The following is a 22,667-nucleotide window of genomic DNA, read 5'->3' on the forward strand; positions in this document are numbered from 1 at the left end:
TCACTCCTAACAACTGGAGCCACCACCTCCTTGACTTGAACGTGACTTGCCACAGCCCCAATGCAGTGAGTTTGTAACGCGTTTGTAGCGTTTGTGCTGTGAGCGTTTGTTTAGCGTTTGCCTCTGCCAAGTCAGACAAGTGTACTACGAATACCTTTCACGGAAGTTGCATCGATTGCGCCCTTACCCGAAACCACGGTGCCCGAAACTGTGACGTGCGCATGCTTTTCAAAGACTCTTTGACCTTACATTTTAGCGACCACAAGGCTGAGATTATGGCCTTCAGGTACAATGGCAAACAAACAGGTTCTGACGAATGCGTAAAAAATGGTTATGGTACAAGGCCTCCTAACATCATTAAATTACACAATTAAAATTACTACGCCATGTACTCACGGCACCAGAAATGCATTCCCATTTTTTCTTGATTGCTTTCGGGGTGGTGGGGTCATTTTTTATTGTCACCTCACGTTACTTTTCACTAGCCCTTTGCGCAGTTTACTTCCAAAAACCATGCACGCAGAGTAAAAAATATAATTCTTTATTATCGTGATTATGACAATTTGTTGGTTCATTTGATTTTGAATACTTCATCTCCAGTGTCCCGCCATCCATCTAACCACTCAGGAAATCGCAACACACTGAAAAAAACTTGGATGTACAAGCAGAACGTTTCTCGCGGCTAGTGGGTGTGTGTTACGTAAGGAATAAATCGCTAATGAGACGAAGTGGCAGCGCCAAGCGCTCCGTGTCACTTGTGTTGCTTTCTTCGAGCTTTATTCTGTCCACAACTTTCATTACATTTTGTGTCCAGACCCATGCCTTTACACCTTTTGTTATTTCCGTAGAACATATAACTCTGGCAAAATGTGGTGCCACGTACGCTTCACTACGAGCTTGCTGCGTTTAACGCTGCATACCCACTGCAAGCATGGTCTCAGTGAAAGTCCAAATGAAAGACACGAAGACGCTTGCGACGAGAAATTCCTAAACCGGGGGTGTGTGCTAAAAATTGAAACGTCGGCACCACCAGCCACCTTATCTTAGCGAATAGTTCAGCAACACATTTGGTGTACTTTGTTCACATCCCATGCTTTCTCATCGTAAACACCAAATATATCTCTGCTCCGAGACACATTTCCCTTCGTGGTTGACATCTCCTTGAATTATGTGCAATGTAGTCAAAACCATGGCGCGTTTAGAGTGTCATATTTAGACTTGCTGCTTTTCGTGTATATAACATGGTTGTACTAGCAAAATTATTCCAACATCATCGATACCACACACCGGCAGCCGCTGCAATAAAGCCTAGTGAACTCGCCGTAACTCCCAGTGGTAACGTCGAGTGCACTGACACAGCGTCCGCCGTGGTGGATACGGCGCTTGAATGCTGGTCGCAACAAAGGTCGTGGCTTCGATTCCGGCTGTGGCCTTCACATTTTCGTGGAGGTCAAGTCGTAGACGCCGTGTACAGTGTGATGTCAGCGCGCACTAAAACACACCAGCTGGTCGAAAATTCCTGAGCCCTCTATTATGGCATGCCTCATAAGGCACACCATAATGGTAGACTGCGGTGGACAAAGGTGTAACTACAAAGTGAAACGATTGAGGCTGGCTCTACATTTACAGAGCCCATGGCTGCTGTTGCAGGATGATCTAGCATCTCTAGACCACAAATACCGTAAGCACTGACACCCAAACAAAACCACAAAGCACAACACATGTGCACGCTTGAGTTTCGCCTTGAAGTAGAGTGCGATATGCGTCGCCTTCTCAATTGTCACCTCGGCTTCGGTTTTTGCGGCACGTATCAACCATGCCGCAAGAAAAAGAATGACAACACACGTAACATTGGCCGCTTCACGCTATCGTAAAACACCCATTGCAACTATATACAGTTAAGGGCCTACTATGCAATGATTCGCACTTTCGCTGATCAGGCTAGGACAAACCACGCATCTTAAAGGGCCCCTTAACAAGCTGCATAACAAATTGAAAGTATTTGGTGATTGATATGCGGAGATTAACGTTCCAAAACCACCATATTATTATGAGAGACGCCGTAGGGGAGGGCTCCGCAAATTTTGACCGCCTGGGGTTCTTTAACGTGCACCCAAATCTGAGAACACGGGCCTACAGCATTTTCGCCTCCATTGAAAATACAGCCGCCGCAGCCAGGCTTTGATACGGCGACCTGCGGGTCAGCAGCCGAGCACTTTAGCCACTAGCCTACCGTGGCGGGGTGTAACGACCTGTATAGAGAGACAAAGCTCTAGACGAGACGCTCGTGTTTCTGTACGGAAACCTGCGATGACTCAATCGTCATAGGGCAATAACGATGCCGTTTATGCAATCACACAAAAAATGTATTTACAAAAGACATGAAAGGTCTAATAAAAAATGAAGAGAAAAAATATAACATGCTTGGGATGCTGGTGTGAGAGTTACAAGGGCATAAAAACAGAAAGAGTTCACCGGAGAGGAAGGCGGTGATCAAGTCCCGGCGGCAAACTCAACGCTGGGAAGGGACGGCCGACGCTTGGGTAGCCTGGTGAGTCCAATGACAGCCGCGGCCAAGAACGCGGCTCACTGCGGAGGTAGTTAACCTGGAGCACGCATGGCGTTTGCCATGCCTATCTCGAACGCTGGCTGGCGCTCGCTGCTGTAGGTACCGGACTCGCCTGGCGGAAACGTCCTGGCGGCGTTTCGCCCACGCCAGGCCCGAACTGCTAGGACGGCTGGTATGGCCCCAGCTGGGAGCCCGCTGAGACCTCGAGTCCGCAACCCGACGGGTCACTGCTCCCACGCCCTGGTTCTTCAACCTTGCTTCTTCCTTCCAGCCACGTCTGCCTCACTCCTTCTTCTTCTTCGCACCACCCCACTACCATGATTTTCCTGCGTCGTCTTCTTCGACTGTCTCTGTGGCGCGCACTTCAAACACAATTCTATCTTCCCGATCACGCATGGCCACTTCACTCATCACACATGCCCCTCCTTCGGAAAAAGTTTTTTTTCTTTCTAAAAAAAAAACTTTCTAGCCACGTCTTAGTCGCAACCACCACGTGTCCGCACAAGACCACTGCACCGCACCTGTGAATAGAGGTGATATATGTCCACAATAAATGTTCACACACCCTCACACATATAAAAACAAGGAAAAAAACATGTAGTCAGCCATGGCACGATGACTGTTTTCTTCTGGTGAATAAACCACGTGGTTCAGAAATATACATTGTAGACAAACTGTAAACCAGTTGCAATACACTTCCGTGAAAGCTTATGTTACAGCCTACTCATGAAATCGGCACCTGAATTATCTGAGCCTCTAATATGTTGAATAACAAAACAATACTCTTGTAATGCCAGACTCTATCTCATTACTCAGCTGTTCAGGTGTTTTGCCTTAGCTAGATATTGTAATGGTTGGTGATCAGTTTGCACAACAAACTGCGTTCCGTACACAAAGATATGAAACTTTTCTATTGCCCACACTAGTGCCTACAATCTCAGCCTTGTACTTGACTCTTCTCTCCTGTCGTGCGCTTCGTTGCTCCTTCGACGGAGCCTCCCTGGGAACTGAAAGCATAGGCTTGTAATCAGTCGCCGCACCGCGGCCGTTGTCCTGCTTGCTGGGAGAGTTGAAATCTTTGAGAACTGTGAAACTGTACACCCTCGGGCTGTTCCTAAATGGCGGCGTTCGGCTGAACGCCTTGTTGCCGCTGTTGTACGACGAGTTTACACTTGACCGTTCTGATGACTTTGTGAAGGTCATGTTATTCATGCGAGGCGGCTTCTTTGGCTTGGCCCCTAGCATGTCAGACTTGCGAACGCCACCGCCGTTGTTAGATCGACGCGCAGTCATATTTCTACCTCCGGCTGCCTTGGACTTTCCGCCGCCGCCACTGGAACCTTGGCCGGTTCCGGAGTTCATACCGGATGTCTCATTTTTCTTTGGAAGGGCCGGGGAGCCACAGCACTCGTTGGCTGCGAAAGCAGCTCTCAGCGGAAACGGAAGTGGTACTGTCGACGCGAAGTCCTTGGTCTTGAAGGCAGCCGCCCTTGGAGGTCCCTGCACGCGCGTCGCGGTGTTCGGCGACGGTGACCTAATGGGTGGCTTGCTCGACACTGCTGCCAGAAACGGCGGTAGATGCATGTGGCTCGCCGGTGTCTTGCTCTCCTTGCGCGGGATACTTGGGTTTGGTTCACGAGGCCGGTACGGTACCGATCCGCCACAGCTGGTGCCCATGGCGACAGCCACCGCAGCGAACTGCTTGGTGCTCTCTAGACCGCCTCCGGACCTGTTTAGTGGCAGTGGTCTCGGGGTCCACAGCGGCGCCGGGGCCCTCGGGGGGAAGGCTTGCTGCTGCTTCCTTCGACGGCTTTGAGAGCATGACGTCCGTTGGCGCCACTCGAATGGGGGCCGAGCGAACGGCGGTAGTGGTATGGGTGGCTCACCTGGTATCATGTGGCGGCTGGTTGGTCCCTTGGTCCCTTCGGGTATGTAGCGGTAGAATGTGCAGCCGTTCCACTCGAATGGTGTCTCAATCAACGGCATTAGGCCAAGTGGTGCTTTGCCTCCTTTGCTTTTCGGGTACGTTCTTTGGCACGTATCACAAGATCGAACATATCTTTTAGATTCTTCCTGTACTCCAGGCCAATAGAACGATCTTAGTACCCGATCAATGGTTCTTTTCGTACCTTGATGTCTTGACATCAGACTTTCCCCCTTGTATCATTTACGTGCTACGTTATCCGTCTCTAATTTCGTTACAGCAAGCTTCTCTTTTCATGTTGTATCAGGGTCGTGAGCCTGACGTGATCCGGGCACATTTCCCACGATGATGTCGTATAACGGGGAAATCATGCATTTTACGATGCATACACCTCAAGAGTATGGTGAAAAAATTTCCACCTTTGCCTCTGGAACCTTAATTCTACTTCCATCCGCCAAGAACAATGTTGCCGTGGTTCCCGTAAGTGCTCCGTCTGGCACGAGGGAACGCCGCACAACCACAGTATTACTTTCTGTGTCCCGTAATACTGAGGCAGCCTTGCCGAATATCACGCCCTGCAACACGGGCATCTGATGTTTCGTCACCCTTGGTTCGGTAACTGCTGCACTAGCCATACTCTCTTCGCTTTTTTCGTCCTCCACCTGCTCGACTTCGTTAAGGTTCTCCCTTTGCGACCATATACATGAGGCTTTCCGGCTAGTGCTGGGTATCTTGGTGCACGCTTGGGTGTCGTGCCCAGTTTTACGACAATACCCACAGTATGGTTGCCTTGTCCGAGCGCGGCATTCTGAAGCTATGTGACCGGTGTTGTCACACACAAAACATCGAGTGGAAGCCTCTGAAGTTGAATTACCGCCTTTTCCTGCAGAAGTGTTCTCCCCTTTGTCACGGAAAACAAGCAAGTTTGACTGTCGCTGAGCTTCTAAAAAATTGTCGGCCGCTTCCGCCATCTCTTCAAGCTTACGGCAGTTTTACTCTCGCAAAAATAGCGCCACCTTATTATGACAGTTGTTTATAAATTGCTCCGGTACTATGAGATTCCGAACTGAGGAGTATTCCTTTTCCGTTTTCGACATCTCAACCCATCTGTCGAAGAAGCTTGTTAGCCTCGTTGTGTACTGCACGCCCGTTTCCCCATCTTGTGGCTTGCTGTGTCGGAATTTTTCACGGTAGCCCTCCGCCGTGAAACGAAATCGTTGCAGTAGCGCCAACTTGGTTTTGTCATAATCGAGAGCCTCTTCTGGCGACAGACGACCAAAGACCTTGAGAGCCTCCCCACTCAAACACAAACTTAGGGCCGTGGCCCACTTGTCTTTTGGCCATTCTTGACCGGTAGCAACATTCTCAAACCTTTTTAGGTATGCGTCTAAGTCGTCCCGGTTCTCGTTAAACCCTGGCATGAAATTGTGAGGATTAATGGTAGGAGATGCTCGAACTGGTCGGCCATGGTCAGCCACCACTGACTCTTTAACGCCTCCAGCCTGAGCGAGTTGAAGACGCAACTGTATAGTCTTCTGGCATTCCTCCTGAAGTCGCCGTTCTAACTCCATCTGCTCCATCTTCTCTTTCCTTGCTTCACGTTCTGCAGCCCTCTCTTCTCGAGCTCGAGACTCCCGTTCTTCTACCCAAGCCCTTAACTCAGATCCCTCTAGCCCCATGCACAACGCCAGTGCCGTTAAATCCGAGTTCATCTTTGATCTGTCTTTTTTTTAAGCAAAATATAACGAGGGAACAGTAACTGTTAATGCAATGAACGGCTTCGTCCTGTCGCGAACGCCAATGTAACGACCTGTATAGAGAGACAAAGCTCTAGACGAGACGCTCGTGTTTCTGTAGGGAAACCTGCGATGACTCAATCGTCATCGGACAATAACAATGTCGTTTATGCAATCACACAAAAAAATGTATTTACAAAAGACATGAAAGGTCTAATAATAAATGAAGTAAGAGAAAAAAATATAACATGCTTGGAATGCTGGTGTGAGAGTCACAAGGGCATAAAAAAATTGCCCGCAGCTTCCCTCGGGGGAACACTGAGGAGGATGCGGAGCATATAACTGGTGGGAACTTGGATGGGAACGTTCACGATCTGGCCCTTGATTCCGTACTGTCCGTTGCCGTGAGTCAAGCGTCGTATACTCATGAACGGGAGTCGAGGAGCGATGAGTCGTTCTTCAACCGCGTTCAACTCGGGTTCGGGTCGGGGCGGGTAGCGGTAGCCGTAACTCACGCTAGCCGAGGGAACTCGACCGGCAATCAACGACTGCTTGCACGTAGCACACACGACGTAGTCGGCATAGTCGGTGCCCTTTCCAAACGTATCGCAAAGAACCGACAACGCTTTGGAGTTGTTCTGAATGTTGCCGATCCGAGTTAAGTTGTTATCGAACCAAAGACGATCACACACCTTGCAGGTGTGGCCGAAGCTTCGGTCGAGGAAGTCGCGCTTGAAGCGAGCGTTGGGCGTGGCATACTGCTTGGCGCGCCACGCCGCTACCTCGGCGCGCTTACGCTCGCGGGCAGCATCGGGATCGGCCTCTCGTCGCCGACGCTTGCACTCGGCTTCCCGTTTTCGAAAGTCCGGGTCCTCTTGTCGACGCTTACGTTTTAAAGCGGCCGAATCCGGTGCTGCTGCTCGACGCTGACGTCTCTCAGTTGCTTCACGTTCTCTAAGTTACGAATCTTCCGCACGACGCCGACGTTTACGTTCGGCGTCGCGAGCTCTTCTCCGCGCTGCCTTGTCTTCGGACGACGACTTGGTTGCGATTCCGCCAACACTTTGGCCGACGCTAGTCGAAGGGACGTCGATCATTGCGACCTCGGACGTCGACGCGCCGTACAAACTAACCGACGAGCGGCAACTGAGCGAGCGAGCACCGACCTTGAGTATATATACAGCGCGACGGCGCATGCACTGTCAGCTGTCGAATGTTCGAGAAGGGGGAGAAGCGCAACGGCGCGTGCGCGCGCGTTAGCCGATGTTCTCGAAGCGCGACGGCGCATGCGCGCGCGTCAGCTGCCGATGTTCTCGAAGCGTGACGGCGCATGCGCGCTACAATATACAGCTAGCGAATGTTCGTGAAGAGGAGAAGCGCACGCGGTGTGTAGAGGAGGAAGGGTGCACAGATGGTGGAGGAGTGAAGTGCGCGCAGTGTGTAGAGGAGGAAGGGATGCACAGATGGTGGAAGAAGGAGGAGGAAGCTTGCGGACGGCGCCGCACTACAAGCCTCGAGTATTAGATGCTCCGCATCTAAAACAGAAAGAGTTCACCGGAGAGGAAGGGGGTGATCAAGTCCCGGCGGCAAACTCAACGCTGGGAAGGGACGGCCGACGCTTGGGTAGCCTGGCCAGTCCAATGACAGCCGCGGCCAAGAACGCGTCTCACTGCGGAGGTCGTTGACCTGGAGCACGCATGGCGTTTGCCATGCCTATCTCGAACGCTGGCTGGCGCTCGCTGCTGTAGGTGCCGGACTCGTCTGGCGGAAACGTCCTGGCGGCGTTTCGCCCACGCCAGGCCCGAACTGCAAGGACGGCTGGTATGGCCCCAAGTGGGAGCCCGCTGAGACCTCGAGTCCGCAACCCGACGGGTCACTGTTCCCACGCCCTGGTTCTGCAACCGTGCTTCTTCCTTCCAGCCACGTCTGCCTCACTCCTTCTTCTTCTTCGCACCACCCCACTACCCTGATTTTCCTGCGTCGTCTTCTTCGACTGTCTCTGTGGCGCGCACTTCAAACACAATTTTATCTTCTCGATCACGCAGGGCCACTTCACTCAGCACACGGGGCAACAAATTCATGTTAGACGCTGGCAGTAGTTGTGTGTCTGAAGGAGAGCGCTATCCCACAACAATTTTTTGATCGTTATATTACGAGCTGAGAAAACCAGTATTTTGAAGCGCTGCGAAAACATAATGCAATAGGGCGAGCTCGAAACCCTTGCCGCTCGCCCTGCGTAGCCTTTGGAACCAAAATGCCTCTTCTGCCTCCTCCAACATATCAGCGAAAGTTCACGCACGCAGTATATGCTCGAGTACGGCCGGACTTGAAAGGCACATGAGCGTTCCGTCTTGGGGCCTTCACAGTGCGTCTGTTTCCCCCTCCCACCGCAGCACCATGTTGTCGCTGCGACCCTGCCATTGCTCCCCGTTGCGTTCGTGACTGCAGGCCATGCTAAAGCAGACGCGCAACGGAGGAAAAAAAAGGCAGATCCCACGTACAGTGGGAATCGATAATATGCGAAGCACGAATGAGGAAGGTTGATATGTCACTCTAAAATCAGCAGAATGTTACGAGGTGCAGGTAAATGGGGCCGTACGTGACTTGCGTGTCATGATTACCATGTTTGGATGTATCGTTTACCTTCGTCATCTATTGACGTGACGTGACACCAAATTTAGGATATGCGCAGCTTGCGAAACGACTGCGAGCATGCTATGAGCGTGGTATGTTGTCATTTTCTTAAATGACACGCTTAAATGACAGTTTCGTGAAAATATACTCCAATGTAGCGTTGACGCGCGCGAACACTAGGCACAGCAATGCTACGTTAGCAAAACGCGAACACTCTAGACTGACGCCAGGCAGGACCGGCGCGACCAGCGTCTGTTGACGCAGCGCGGCGGCATCCGACGGAAAATGCGACATGTTGCATTTCGCACCAATGCTTTGCCCAGACAACACTGCATCTCCCTTTTTTTGTGACGAAGGGACGCCGGGCGCGCTGAGACGCGCATGCGTCAAAGCAACGCAGCGCAGCGCGCCTTCGAATTTATGGCAAGACCGGCGCCTGGCGTGGCAACGCCGGCGTGACGCGACGAAATGAACGCTGGCGAGCACGCGCAGCGTGTCACGTAGAGATTTATTGGCGCCTTAACTGTGATGAGTAGACATGTTCTCATATGACAGACATCTCATGATTAGCATGTTTGCACCAGCCACATCCCCTCGTCATCTATTGACTTGATGTAATACAAAGTTTGGCATATATGAAGCTAGCGAAACGGCCGCGAGCGCATCATGAGTGTAGCATGCAGTCATGCTGTTACATGGCACGCATGTCATGATTATCACGTTTGGATGTGTAATTTACCTATGTCATCCGTTCGCGTCGCGTAATACAGAGTTCGGTACATGTGGAGCTAGCGAAACGGCCGCGAGCGCATCATGAGCTTGGCATGTAGACATGTTGTTACATGACACGCATCTCATAATTATCATGCTTGTAGCATTCACATGCCTTCGTCATTCATTCACGTACCGTAATACCAAATTTCGTATACATGACGCTAGCGAGACGGCCGCGAGCGCATCATGAGCATGGCATGTAGTCAGGTTGTTACATGACACGCATGTCATGATTTTCTTGTTAGCGTAAGTCGCTTGTGTTCGGCATGCAATCATGTCATACCATTCTAGTTTTGCAGCATACCATGTGAACGAAACCACCGCAAGAGCTGCAGGACCAAGAAATGTAAATCATGACATTCATGACATACATGTCATGGTTTTCATGTTGTGACAAGTCAAGTATGTTCTTCATACAGTCATGTTATGCCACACCAAGTTTGGTATCGATACCATTGTCGAAACGGTCAGGAGAGCTAAAAGTGGTAGGCGGCTAGATAGATAGATAGATAGATAGATAGATAGATAGATAGATAGATAGATAGATAGATAGATAGATAGATAGATAGATAGATAGATAGATAGATAGATACGCTCAATGTCGCTGAAGTTTGCTAAGAAATGCTTTTCATTTAAAAATTGGCAGATCCCACGTACAGTGGGAATCGACGATATGCGAAGCACGAATGAGGAAGGTTCATATGTCACTTTAAAATCAGCACAACGTTATGAGGCGGAGGTAAATTATGCCGTACATGACTTGCATGTCATGATTTTTGTGTTCAAATGTATCGTTTACCTTCGTCATCTAATCACGTCACGTGATAACCAATTTAGCATATGTTGAGCTACCAAGACAGCCGTGAGCACGCTGTGAGCATGGTATGTTGTGATGTTGTTACATGACACGCGTGTCATGGTTATCATGTTTGCACAAGCATATACCTTCGTCATCCATCGACGTCACGTAACACTAAACTTGGTATATGTGAAGCTAGCGAAACGACCGTGAGCGTGTCGTGAAGGGCCCAATATAAGCGTTGACGCGCGCGCACGCTGGGCACAGCGACGCTACGTTAGCGAAACACGAGCACTCTATAGTCTGACACCGGGCGTGGCTGGTGCGATCAGCGTCCGTCAGCGCGGTTCGACGGCAACTGGTGCGAAATGCGACATGCTTCGTTTCGCGCCGATGAAGTTAGCTAAACAGCACTGCGTCTGCTTTTTTTTTTCGTGACGGGGGCACGCTGGGTGTGCTGAAACGCGCATGCGTCAAAGCAACGCAGCTCAGTGCGTGCCTGCGAGTATATGGCTGGACCGGCGCCTAGCGTAGCATCGCTGGCGTGACTCGAAGAAACGAACGCTCGTACGCACGCGTCGCAGGTCACATGGAAATTTATTGGTGCCTTGATTGTGGCACGCAGTCATGTACTTCCATGCATGACACGCATCTTATGAATATCACCAGTCAAATACCTTCCATTATTCGTGGACGTCACGTAATACCATATTTGGTACATGGGAAGCTAGCGAAACGGCGGTGAGCACATCATGAGTGTGGCATGTAGTTGATTGATATGTGGGGTGTAACATCCCAAAACCACCTTATGATTATGAGAGACGCCGTAGTGGAGGGCTCCGGAAATTTCGACCACCTGGGGTTCTTTAACGTGCACCCAAATCTGAGCACACGGGCCTACATTTCCGCCTCCATCGGAAATGCAGCCGCCGCAGCCGGGATTCGATCCCGCGGCCTGCGGGTCAGAAGCCGAGTACCTATGAGTGTGGCATGTATTCATGTTGTTACATCACACGCATGTGGTGATTTTCATGTTAGGGCCTGTCGCTTGTGTTCGCCATGCAATCATGTCATAGCACATCAATTTTGCAGCATACTATGGTAACGAAACCATGCACCGCAAGAGCTGCAAAACCGAGAATTGTAAATCATGACATTCATGACATACATGTCATGATTTTCATGCTATGACAAGTCAAATATGTTCTTCATACACTCACGTTATGCCAAAACAAGTTTGGTATTGATACCATTAGCGAAACAGCCAGAAGAGCTGAAAGTCGTAGGCGGATAGATAGATAGATAGATAGATAGATGGACAGATAGATAGATAGATAGATAGATAGATAGATACGCTCAAAGTCGCCGAAGTTCGATAAGAAATGCTTCGCAGTTAAAACTAAGATGGCAGTATATCCAATGGCAGCATAAAACAATGGCAGCATATCCACGGAGTGAATGATGGAGAGTGGGGTGAAGCATTCGTCCGTCCATGCGTCCGTCTGTGTGACCGTCCATGCGTCTGTTTATGCGCCCATCCCTGCGTTCGTTCATGCATCTGCCCCTGCGTCCGTTCATGCGTCCATCCATGCATCTGTCTGTGTGTCCGTTCGTCCATGTATTCAACATTCCAACTCCCAGCATCTCGCATCTTTTTATCATATATTCCTCATATAGAAGCACCGCCAATCAGTGGACATTCCAAGGACTAAAAGAGAGGTGGCACACGCACACTTTCTTACGGCTTGCGCTTCGGGTCTACTTCCCACCTCAACCACCTTGAGTTCATGGTATATACTAGTTCACTGTATTCATGGCACTGCGGCCCAATGCTCGCTAAACCTTTCTAAAACTAAGGAGGTTACACCCAGCGAGTATAATGTAGCAACCCTTTCTTGTCCGATAGTGCTCAATGTACATGCTAATGGCTGCTAATGGGGATCGCAGCGTGCGCGTTGACTAAAAGCTGAATGCTCCTGTCTCTCATTCCCCATTAGCAGCCATTGGCATGTACATTGAGAGCACTATTTTTTATTGTTAAACAACGAACAGAAAAAATCTCTCACCGGCACCACCTTGGAGGTGAAATGTTATACCTATTTCGGGTATGTGCCATGGGTGGTTACGTACTACGAGGGACGCCCAAGCCACGCCATAAGGAGCTTCGCCCCTAAAACGCTTTACCTACGGCAGGGTCACAGCGCCCATAGCGTTGAGCAGTAGTTCTAACTGCGGAAAAACGCTACAATTGCCCTGAACTTCATTGCGAAGGCCGTAAGACAGAACGCGCGTTTCTAGTCCGGCCATGGCTCGAGCAAGCTGAACCCCAGAGCACGATTGTGGCTTTGTTTAGTTGACCAGCGTTATTCGCAATGACCACAAACAATGGCTTGAAGCAAGGAGATTTAAAGAAAATTGTTTATCAAACCTGCTTGGGTTGCATGCTATACGATTCAAGACGGCGCCTGGAGGTGGGGCAACCCGTTCGTTTGCTTAGGATGAGATATGAGAGACAGAGAGTCAACTTTTTTAAAGGTTCTGAAGGGGACTGGACACCCCTTACGGGGCCCAGCCCGGTGGCTCCGCCCACGTGGGGACTGGGAGTCGGAGCTCGCCAGCCACCTTTTGGGCCTTCTGGACGGCCTGGTGTTGAAGGGCCCTGTCAGGGCTCCTGAGGTGGTTTATCCAGTCGTCCTCGGTGGCTGTGAACCCGAAGCTAGCGTTTAGCACGGGACACTCCCACAGTATGTGGCTTAAATCGCACCTTGGATTTGGGCATTTGGGGCATTGTGACCTTATATCTGGGAGGAATTTGCTGCAGATATAGGGGCTGGGGTAACTTTGCGTTTGCAGCAGTCGAAGCGTTAATTGTTGTGCTTTATTTAGTGTTAAGTGAGGGGAGGGGATTAACTTTCTAAATAACTTATAGTGCGAGCAAATTTCGTGATATGATTGGAGTGGCTCCCGGTGCGTGTTGGTGTCCCCGGCCAGTGAGCCGGACCGCGACCCAGTGGGACACGTAAGATCACGCGCGAGGTTATGAGCCAACTCACTACCGTTAGGAACCCCTGGTTGAACGTTGATCCCTTCATGACCCGGGAACCAGTGGATGTGCTTGTCTACAGTTATTTGAACAGATGCTAGAATTCTTAATGCCGCCTTGCAAAGCGTACCGCGGTTGTATGCCAGTGCAGCGGGTTTGGAGTCGGTAAATGTTGTGTCGCACTGAGGGAGTGCTAGAGCAAGGGCAATGGCCACTTGTTCAGCCTCAAAGGCTTTCTGTGTTTTTACGGTAAGTGCATTAAAAGCTGTCCCGTCTGCGGCAACCGCCGCAGCTACAAAGTAGGGTTTGTCCACATATTTAGCGGCGTCTACGAAAACCACGTCTGTCGCGTGTAGGTTGGCCACTATAAGTAAGGCTTGAGCTCGTGCCTTTTTAGAGGCTGATTGTGCACCGGGTGCATGTTCCTGGGGAAGGGTAGCACTGTGATTTTAGCGTGAAGGTGTTGCGGTACCGGTTCTGTTTCGTTGACTTGAGTTTGGATAGGAAAACTTATGTGTGAGAGAAGTTCCTGACCGGCAGCTGTCGAAGGCAGGCGTGTGAGTTGGGACAATCTTTGTGTTTCTGTGATTTCTTGGAACGTGTTATGCGCCTCAAGGGCTAGCAGGCGCAGCGTGCTTGTAGACATGGGTAGACCAAATACTCGTTTCGTGCATTTTCGGATGAGGTTGTCTACTTTAGTTTGATCGACTTTGCTCCACGGGTGAGAGCAGGCAACGTAGTGAACGTGGCACATTGAGAACGCATAAAATATGCGTAGTAACTTCGCTTCTGTGAGTACTGCGTGTGTATTAGTGATGCGTCGGGCGAAGTGAATGACTGCTTCAGCTTTTTTGGCGAGATGTGTGATGGTTAGGTCGTGTTTGCCATTCTCCTGCAGGGTAACGCCCAGAAATCAAACCAACGACACTGTCGGGATAACCGAGACGTTAATTATGGAGAAGTGTATGGTAGGTTCGCCTTCGTTGCGGCCGTACTGCGGTGGCAAAAGCAGAAACTCGGACTTAGATGCCGATAGTCTGAGGCCTGTGTGCTTTCAAAGTGTTTGTACTGCCGTGACTTCTTCCTGAAGGCTCGCTTCGATTTGCCCATCGCTCCCTCCAGTGCGCCAATAGTAATATCGTCGGCGTACAGTGCGTGTTCTACGCCTTAGATGTGTTTCAGGTTTTGCGAAAGTTGTCTGAGGGCTAAATTGAAAAGAAACGGTGAGAGCACCGACCCTTGCGGAGTGCCGCGCGGGCCTAGGTTGTAGGTGTTGTGAGTTAAGGTCCCGAACTTAAAGTGTGGCCGTTCTGGCTCTTAGGAAAGAGCGGACGTATTCGTAGAAGCGGCGGCCTAAGCCTGCCTCCTGAATCTCGTGTAGTATATGAGCGTGGCTTATGGTATCGAAAGCTTTCTCTAAGTCAAGAGCTAAGATTGCTTTTTAGGTCTTTGCTCCTTACTCTAAGTAACGTCTCCTGCAGCATGAGAAGTACGTCCTGCGTGGACATAGTCGGACTGAACCCTACTTCATTTAATGGGAAGAGGTGCTTTCGCTCTGAATATTTTGTGACTCGACAGAGAATGACGTGCTCCATGACCTTACCCACACAGCATGTGAGGGAGATGGGTCGTAGAGAGTCGAGTTCCAGGGGTTTGTTCGGCTTGGGAATGAGTATGACGGTCGCGGTCCTCCATTCAGACGGGACGCTCCCTTGCTCCCAAACCTCATTCATGTGGGTGGCTAGTGATTCAATGTCATGGTCAGCCAGGTTTCGGAGTAGTTTGTTGGTGACTCCGTCAGGACCCGGGGCTGACTTAGTATTGAGCTCTGCTATTACCGAGCGTATTTCAGCGCTAGTTCTAGCGTGCTCAAATGGGTCGTGTGTGACCCCCGCGTAAGGTGGATAGCCTTCATGTGAGGTAGGTTCTGTGCATAGATACCGTGCTGCTGTAGCATCTAAAATCTTCGCGTCGGTAAGTTGCTGTCCTCGCGCTTTGTGTAACAGTCTATCTAGGGTTAGTCTTTGGTCTGACTTGGTGGGCTTGTCGCCGAGCAGATGTCTCAGAAGATCCCATTTTAGACCCTTTCTCATGCGTGCGTCGAGTGAAGTACACACCTCAATCCAATGTTTGCGTGCTAGTGTCTGACTGTACTCTTCTATTGTTCGATTGAGCATTGAAATTCTTTCCCGTAGCGTACGATTGAGTTTATGCATCCTCCATCTTTCTTGAAGACTTTTGTGAGCCTCCAGATGTGCGAGGTGGCTGTCCATATGGTCTATGTTGCGTGCTGTAGAAAGATTTTTGGTAGCTTGTTTTACGTTCCACTGTAGTCTCGCAAAGAGTTCAGAGAGTAAAGAGTAATGGTGAGTGTCTTGTTTGCGCATTTGCCTAAAAAAGTCCCAGTCTACTACTCTAACGTCTCTTGGCTCGAGGCTACCTATATTGACTGTTGTGCTACAGATAAAGTGATCTCTACCGAAGTTAGCTTGCAGATTAACCCCTGTGGGATTCGATACGTTGCATACTAGAGTCAGGTCAGGGGATGAGTCCCGTGACACTGACTTACCTATGTGTGTAGGGGTAGACAGGTCGTTAAGTAACATGCGATGATGTTGAGTGATGTGTGTTTGTAAGTGGCGTCCTTTCTGTGTTGTGCGATTGTAACCCCATTCTACATGGGGGGCGTTGAAGTCCCCCACGACGATGAGGGGATGAATGCCTGCTATCTGCGTCGCTTTAGTTAGTAGTGTGGTGAATGTTTCTGTGCTGTGTGAAGGCGAACTGTACACGATAAGGATAAATACCGATTGCTCATTGTGAGCGTTGGAGATGATCTCTATCATCTGATGCTCTATTTTGAGGTCTGGGCGTACTGCATGTGTCGTGTAAGCATAAGGCTTAGCCGGCGGCTATTCCTCGAGCTTTGTTCCCACAGACGGCCTCGACTCTGTATCCGCGAAGAGCGAATCGGTCGATACGCGTTTTCTGCAGGAGAAAGACGGCCGGTCGTTGGGTCATAGAGCCAATGAATTGTTGTAACGTTTCTCTCCGCGTACGGAAAGTAATTGTGTTCCATTGCCAAATTGTGAATGATTGTGACGACGCCATTTCAAGGTCTATGTATTAGGCCAGCGCGCTTACTGCGTGCCAGGTCCTCCTCCAACACCTTAGTCCTCGCGTCCATTTGTGCTGGCCATGCAGCCAACTCGATCAGTTGTTTCTGCATGATCTCTAGTTTAGCGTTGAAAGCGCTATACTCGGCTGTGGTCTCTGCACGGTACTGATCTAGTATCGCGTATATATTGGCTGTAAACCGTTCAAATTCGGATTCCCTTTGGCCTGGATCGTTGGGCCTGCCCGTTTCTTAGCGCCGCGTATCAAGACGGGGCCGCTGATAACGCTACCCTCGTGCGATTCGGGGGCCTGTTGTTTTGCTAGCTCTTATTTAAGCGATTGCATTTCTTTTGCGTGCTCCGCATACATGCGTTCTAAATTTGCTAGTTGTGGGTCAGGTTGCTGTGGCGAGTGTACCTGACACTGCGCTGCGCGGTCCTCACCTTTGCATGCCACCTTGTCGGCCCAGGTAGCCTGGTCAGTGGAAGTAGGATTTCGTGGGCCTGGAGGAGGTCCTTGGGGTTCGGTGGTATTGGAAGGAACCGGGCTGGGTGCTGGGGTTGGTGTTTGCTGCTGGGCTTGCTTTAGTCGGAGACCGCGCTGACAACGACGGCTAACCAGGTAAGGCAGCTGGTAGTGATGTCGGCATTCGCGGTCACCCGTGCGGTGTGCTTCGCCGCATAAGGCAAACACTGGTTGGTTGCACACGTGTGGGTTGTCTGTTGGTAAGTGTCCGCAGTGGTCACATACGTTGGTTGAAGGAGTAGGGCACACGTCTTGGCGATGGCCCACTTGGCCGCAGGTGCGGCAGGTGTCTACTTGGCGCTTGTAAACAAGCAGCGCTAGATGACCTGGCCGCAGTAGACGTAGTTGGGCACTTTGAGCCCGTTGAAGATCAGAATCACAGTTTTAGTGTTCTTGACGCGACGCGCTCCCAGTAGGCTTGAGTTGCGCGGTTGGATTAGCATTCGGTTGAGTGCGGCGTCGTCGAAGTCAGTGTCAACGTCGCGAATCACGCCTCGGTTCGTGATACCGGCAGGTGAGAGGTAGGACGTGACCGGGTGTCTCTGGTCGGTGAGGATGATCTCGGTTACTCGACTGTATGCTGCTGCATCAGTAGTGCTTGGCGTGCTGACGACAAAAATATTTTGCATCGAGTTGGGACAAATAATGTCCTCCTCCGTTACCGTCGGCGCTATAGCTAAGCTGTCATGGTTAGTGCGTCGAGAATCCTGTGCGGGCTGCAGACTTGCACGTTGAGGCCGCCTCCCAGTCGCACGATCGAGTGACAGCGTGGCATCGCCGGCAGCCGGCTCGCAGCTGCGACGCGTCGCAGCACTGGGGCCCGTCAAAGCACTTCTCCTTCAAAGCACTGGGGTTTAGGGACAGGGAGGGCAGAATAGACTTTAGGCGGGTAGACGTAACTAGAAGGAGGTTATCTGATTGGTGGCTAAAGTCAAGGCACGAGTGAAAATTAAACCATTCACTGCTAAGTACAAATCCTCAACCTCACTATTTAAAGGAAAAAAGAAAAATGTAATAGTTAGTTTACTAAGTATTATGGTTAGGTGGCGTCAGCCACCGCCCAATATAAAAAATACAGCCACACCCGCCCACCCACCCACCCACCCACCCACCCATCCATACATCCATCCATCCATCCATCCATCCATCAATCCATCCTTCCATCCATCCATCCATCCATCCATCCATCCATCCATCTATCCATCCATCCATCCATCCATCCATCCATCCATCCATCCATCCATCCATCCATCCATCCATCCATCCATCCATCCATCCATCCATCCATCCATCCATTTCATTCCATTCCATTAATCTGTCGTAGAGTAGCGTTGCGTGCCAACCACTGGCACGCGTATGCTCGCGTCTACGCGTCAAAAGCGTCAATTGCACCTCTCGGCGTTGGTGTCGGAGGGGCATACGCGAGGATGCGCGAGGGATCAAGCCGAGCTTGATATTTTTGCCACGCGTACACTACGTCACCACGCGTACAGAGGCGCCAACCAACCAGGGGCCGCGCGCCAACTAACCAGAGGCCGCGATTCCTCGGAACGTTATGCCTTATGGCCGCCGCTTCGAAGGCACAGCTGAGTGCTGGATTCAAGCAAGGAAACTACTCTAAACGTTCCTGAATCACCGCTTCGTAATCTAGAATGACAACGGCACGACGAACGACTGCGAGTGCTACCGGCGTGATGCTGTTTCTTGCCGAGTTCGAGCGACGCCGACAAATCCAGCGAATGCCGGCCGGCTATGCTGGAGCCCGTCCCGAGTGCGATCGTCGGCCGAGCGAAAGGAGCACGTCGGAGTTCTTGTGTTTTGATCTGTGACTTTCTGTGCTCAAAACGAGTCTAAACGGACTTCGGAGGTTCGAAGGTTTGAGCGTGAGCCCTTACCTACCACGGAGGCAATTCAGAGCGGTGTCATCTGCATCCAGCGCAGGTCTCTACCGTCTAGTTCGTATGAACCAGCACATGCGAGGAACCTCGGCTGAAAAAAACTCTACGGTAGATTCCGTCGCCACATAGACACCATATACGACGCCCGAAACATCGCGCAGTTCCTACGGAGGAGTTTTTATCTGCACTGTGTTTTCAACTTCGGTATTCATCATCGCTGAAAGCGAACCTCGTACTTGCCAACACATTCCGGTGTTGTGAAAACGTACGTGCTTAGAGAAGTGTATTCGTGGATTGTACGGCGCTGAAACATTCGTTGGCTTCGGTGCAAATCGTTTTCGTGTGTTGCCAAGCTAATAACAAGCGTGCGCTGGTTGGTAGCAGTGTGAGGTGACTTTGTCTCAGGTACCACCAACGCTGAACCATTCAGCTGTCAGCGGTCTCATTTCCATTCACGTACAAGGCAGAAACTCGAGCGTGCGTTGCTGTGGTGATCAAAAAAGAAAGTTGCATGATTAAGTGCTGCTCGTATTGCCTGCTATTTCACTTCTCGCTTCTTCTGCTTCTCTGCCACGCTCGGTCGCACATACGTTGTTTGGAGGCATTCTAACACACACATTCCTAATTTATAGTTCATTGTGATACTCATAGCTATAGGCATACAATGGAAAATCTCTGTCGTTTTACAGTTTACTATACTATAACGTGCGTTTTGTTTACGGCAGGACAGATAACTGAAACCCTTGTGAGAAGCACCTGATTTGAAATCAGCTGCACGATGACACGATAGTTCGAAGCGAAGATCACCACATGTATGCCCAGAATGAATGAAGGAGCACTAGTATGGTACTGCACTTTGAATAGAAGAAATGCAAAAAGTACCTCATGTGTCTTATGAGACCTTTCAGGACTGTGCCTGTATTTATCTGTTCCTCCAAACTGTAATGAGCTTAATTTATTATTCGAGGGTTTCGAACATTGAATATTTGTATGTGTTTCCAAGGAGTACTTTATTTCAGACATTTTTTTAATAGATGTATTACCTTGGATTATATATATGCATGCACTTAAGCATATTCACTTTAGCTATTTTGGAAAACGTGCCAAAACTTCTGTACGGTGCTCTGGTGGAACCCTTATCGGTATCTGTCACATAAAAAAATTTGTGCATGCTTTATTGCATTAGAGAGTTTATTGACAATTGATGACATGTGAAAGCCACAGTGCTTGGCTGTAGTCTCAAAACCAATGTCTGTCTCATCATGAAGTGTCAGATGCATTTTGTGAATGTTAAAGGATATTTACACTACCAGCAAACTGCAGAAGCCTTCAACACAGCACTGATTCGCAATCAACATCCAGCTTAAAGTCATTTGTAGTGCTCTGTAACAAGTTGAAATAAAGTTAATAAATACTGCATTGATCTACTTGGTTTGATTCTTAATACCAGTATCTCTGACTTTTTGGAGGCACTTGTATTATAATAACGTTCTATTTCTCTGATTTCTTACCGGGGTGCACTCAAGGGTAGTGATATTTGTTTACCTTGGCACATTTATTGTGATATTACTGTTGAAATCCTTTCACTTTGGATATATGTAAGCTACTTCCGCAGTAGCCCCACATTGGGCTGCCGTATTTGAAAATATATAATATACCATTCAAAAGTGTTCCCCGCTGTGCTCGGTTCAAATCAGATCACTAATAGCTCTTGCATCATGATGTGTCGGGTGTGTTTTATTGCATTGGAGAGCATTTTGGCTGCCTTCCATGAAGGATTCAGTTCCAGTATTATGACCGATATTTGTGACTTCATGAAGAGTTAGGCGCGGTTCGTCGTTTTAGAAAATACTTTAACTACAGACAACGGCCAGAAGTCTTCCATACAGGGTTCAGTTGCAGTCCATTGGCCAATATCTGTCTTATCATGAAAGTTTCAAGTACAGTTAGTTGCATTAGAGCATAATTTGACTACAAAAAATGAGCAGAGGCATTCTACGTAGTGCTTGGTTCCATTCTTATGACCAGTATCTGTTGTATCATTAAGAACCAGATGCGGTTTTTTGCATTAGAGGATATTTCCAATACGCTTATCATTCAAAAGCTCACCGCACAGGGCACTATTCCAGCCTCATGACACAAATCCGTCACATCTTGAAGAGTAGGGTGTGGGTTGTTGCATTGGAGAACATTTCAGCTGCAGACAACGTTTAAAAGCCTTCTATACAGGGTTCAGTTCCAATATTATGACCGATATTTGTGACTTCATGAACAGTTGGGTGTAATTTGTCGTTTTAGAGAATACTTTGACAAAAGACAATGTCTAGAAGTCTTCTATACAGGGTTCAGTTCCAATATTATGATTAATATCTGTGACTTTATAAACATTTAGGTGTCGTTTGTCGCTTTAGACAGTACTTTGAGTAAAGACAACGTCCAGAAGTCTTGCATTAACGTTTCAGTTCTAGTATGACCGATATCTGCGACCTCATGAACAGTTGGGTGTCGTCTGTCATTTTAGAGAATACTTTGACTAAAGACAACGTCCAGATGTGCTCTATTAAGGATTCAGTTCTAATATTATGACTGATATCTGTGACTTCATGAACAGTTGGGTGTCGTTTGTCATTTTAGAGAGTACTTTGACTAAAGACAACGTCCAGAAGTCTTCCATACAGGCTTCAGTTCCAATATTATGAACAATATTTGTGACTTCATGAACAGCCGAGTGTCGTTATGCTTTGACTAAAGAAAACGCCCAGAAGTCTTGCGTTAAGGTTTCAGTTCTAATATTATGACCGGTATCTGTAACTTCATGAACAGTTGGGTGTCGATTGTCGTTTTAGAGAATACTTTGACTAAAGACAACGTCCAGAAGCCTTCCATACAGGCTTCAGTTCTAATATTATGGCCGATATCTGTGACTTCATGAACAGTTCAGTGTCGTTTTAGAGAATGCTTTGACTAAAGAAAACGTCCAGAGTTCTTGCGTTAAGGTTTCAGTTCTAATATTATGACCGGTATCTGTGACTTCATGGACAGTTGGGTGTCGATTGTCGTTTTAGAGAATACTTTGAGTAAAGACATCGTCCAGAAGTCTTGCATTAAGGTTTCAGTTGTAATATTATGACTGATATCATTGACTTCATGAACAGTTGGGTGTCGTTTGTCGTTTTAGAGAGTACTTTGCCTAAAGACAACGTCCAGAAGTCTTGTATTAAGCTATCAGTTCTAATATTATGACTGATATGTGTGACTTCATGAACAGTTCAGTGTCATCTGTCGTTTTAGAGAATTCTTTGAGTAAAGACAATGTCCAGAGGTATTCTATACCGGGTTCAGTTCCAATATTATGACCGATATCTGTGACTTCATGAACAGTTGGGTGTCGTCTGTTGTTTTAGAGAAGACTGACTAAAGACAACGTCTAGAAGTCTTGCATTAGGTTTGAGTTCTAATATTATGACCGATATCTGTGACTTTATCAGCAGTTGGGTGTCGTTTGTCGGTTTTTAGAATTCTTGGACTAAAGACAACGTCCAGAAGTCTTGCATTATGGTTTCAATTCTAATATTATGACCGATATCGGTACTTCATGAACAGTTGGGTGTCGTCTGTCATTTCAGCGAATACTTAGACTGTAGACAA

The 22,667-nt window shown here is 48.9% G+C and overlaps 1 protein-coding gene across 1 annotated transcript in view; it reads left to right on the forward strand.

Annotated features, from left to right (window-relative positions):
- The window catches only part of LOC142803192 (neprilysin-1-like), a 182,731-nt gene that overhangs the window by 105,556 nt on the left and 54,508 nt on the right, over window positions 1-22,667 (forward strand). The window lies entirely within an intron of this gene.

Source organism: Rhipicephalus microplus, chromosome 3, assembly GCF_043290135.1.
Source record: "Rhipicephalus microplus isolate Deutch F79 chromosome 3, USDA_Rmic, whole genome shotgun sequence".
Classification (NCBI taxonomy): domain Eukaryota; kingdom Metazoa; phylum Arthropoda; class Arachnida; order Ixodida; family Ixodidae; genus Rhipicephalus; species Rhipicephalus microplus.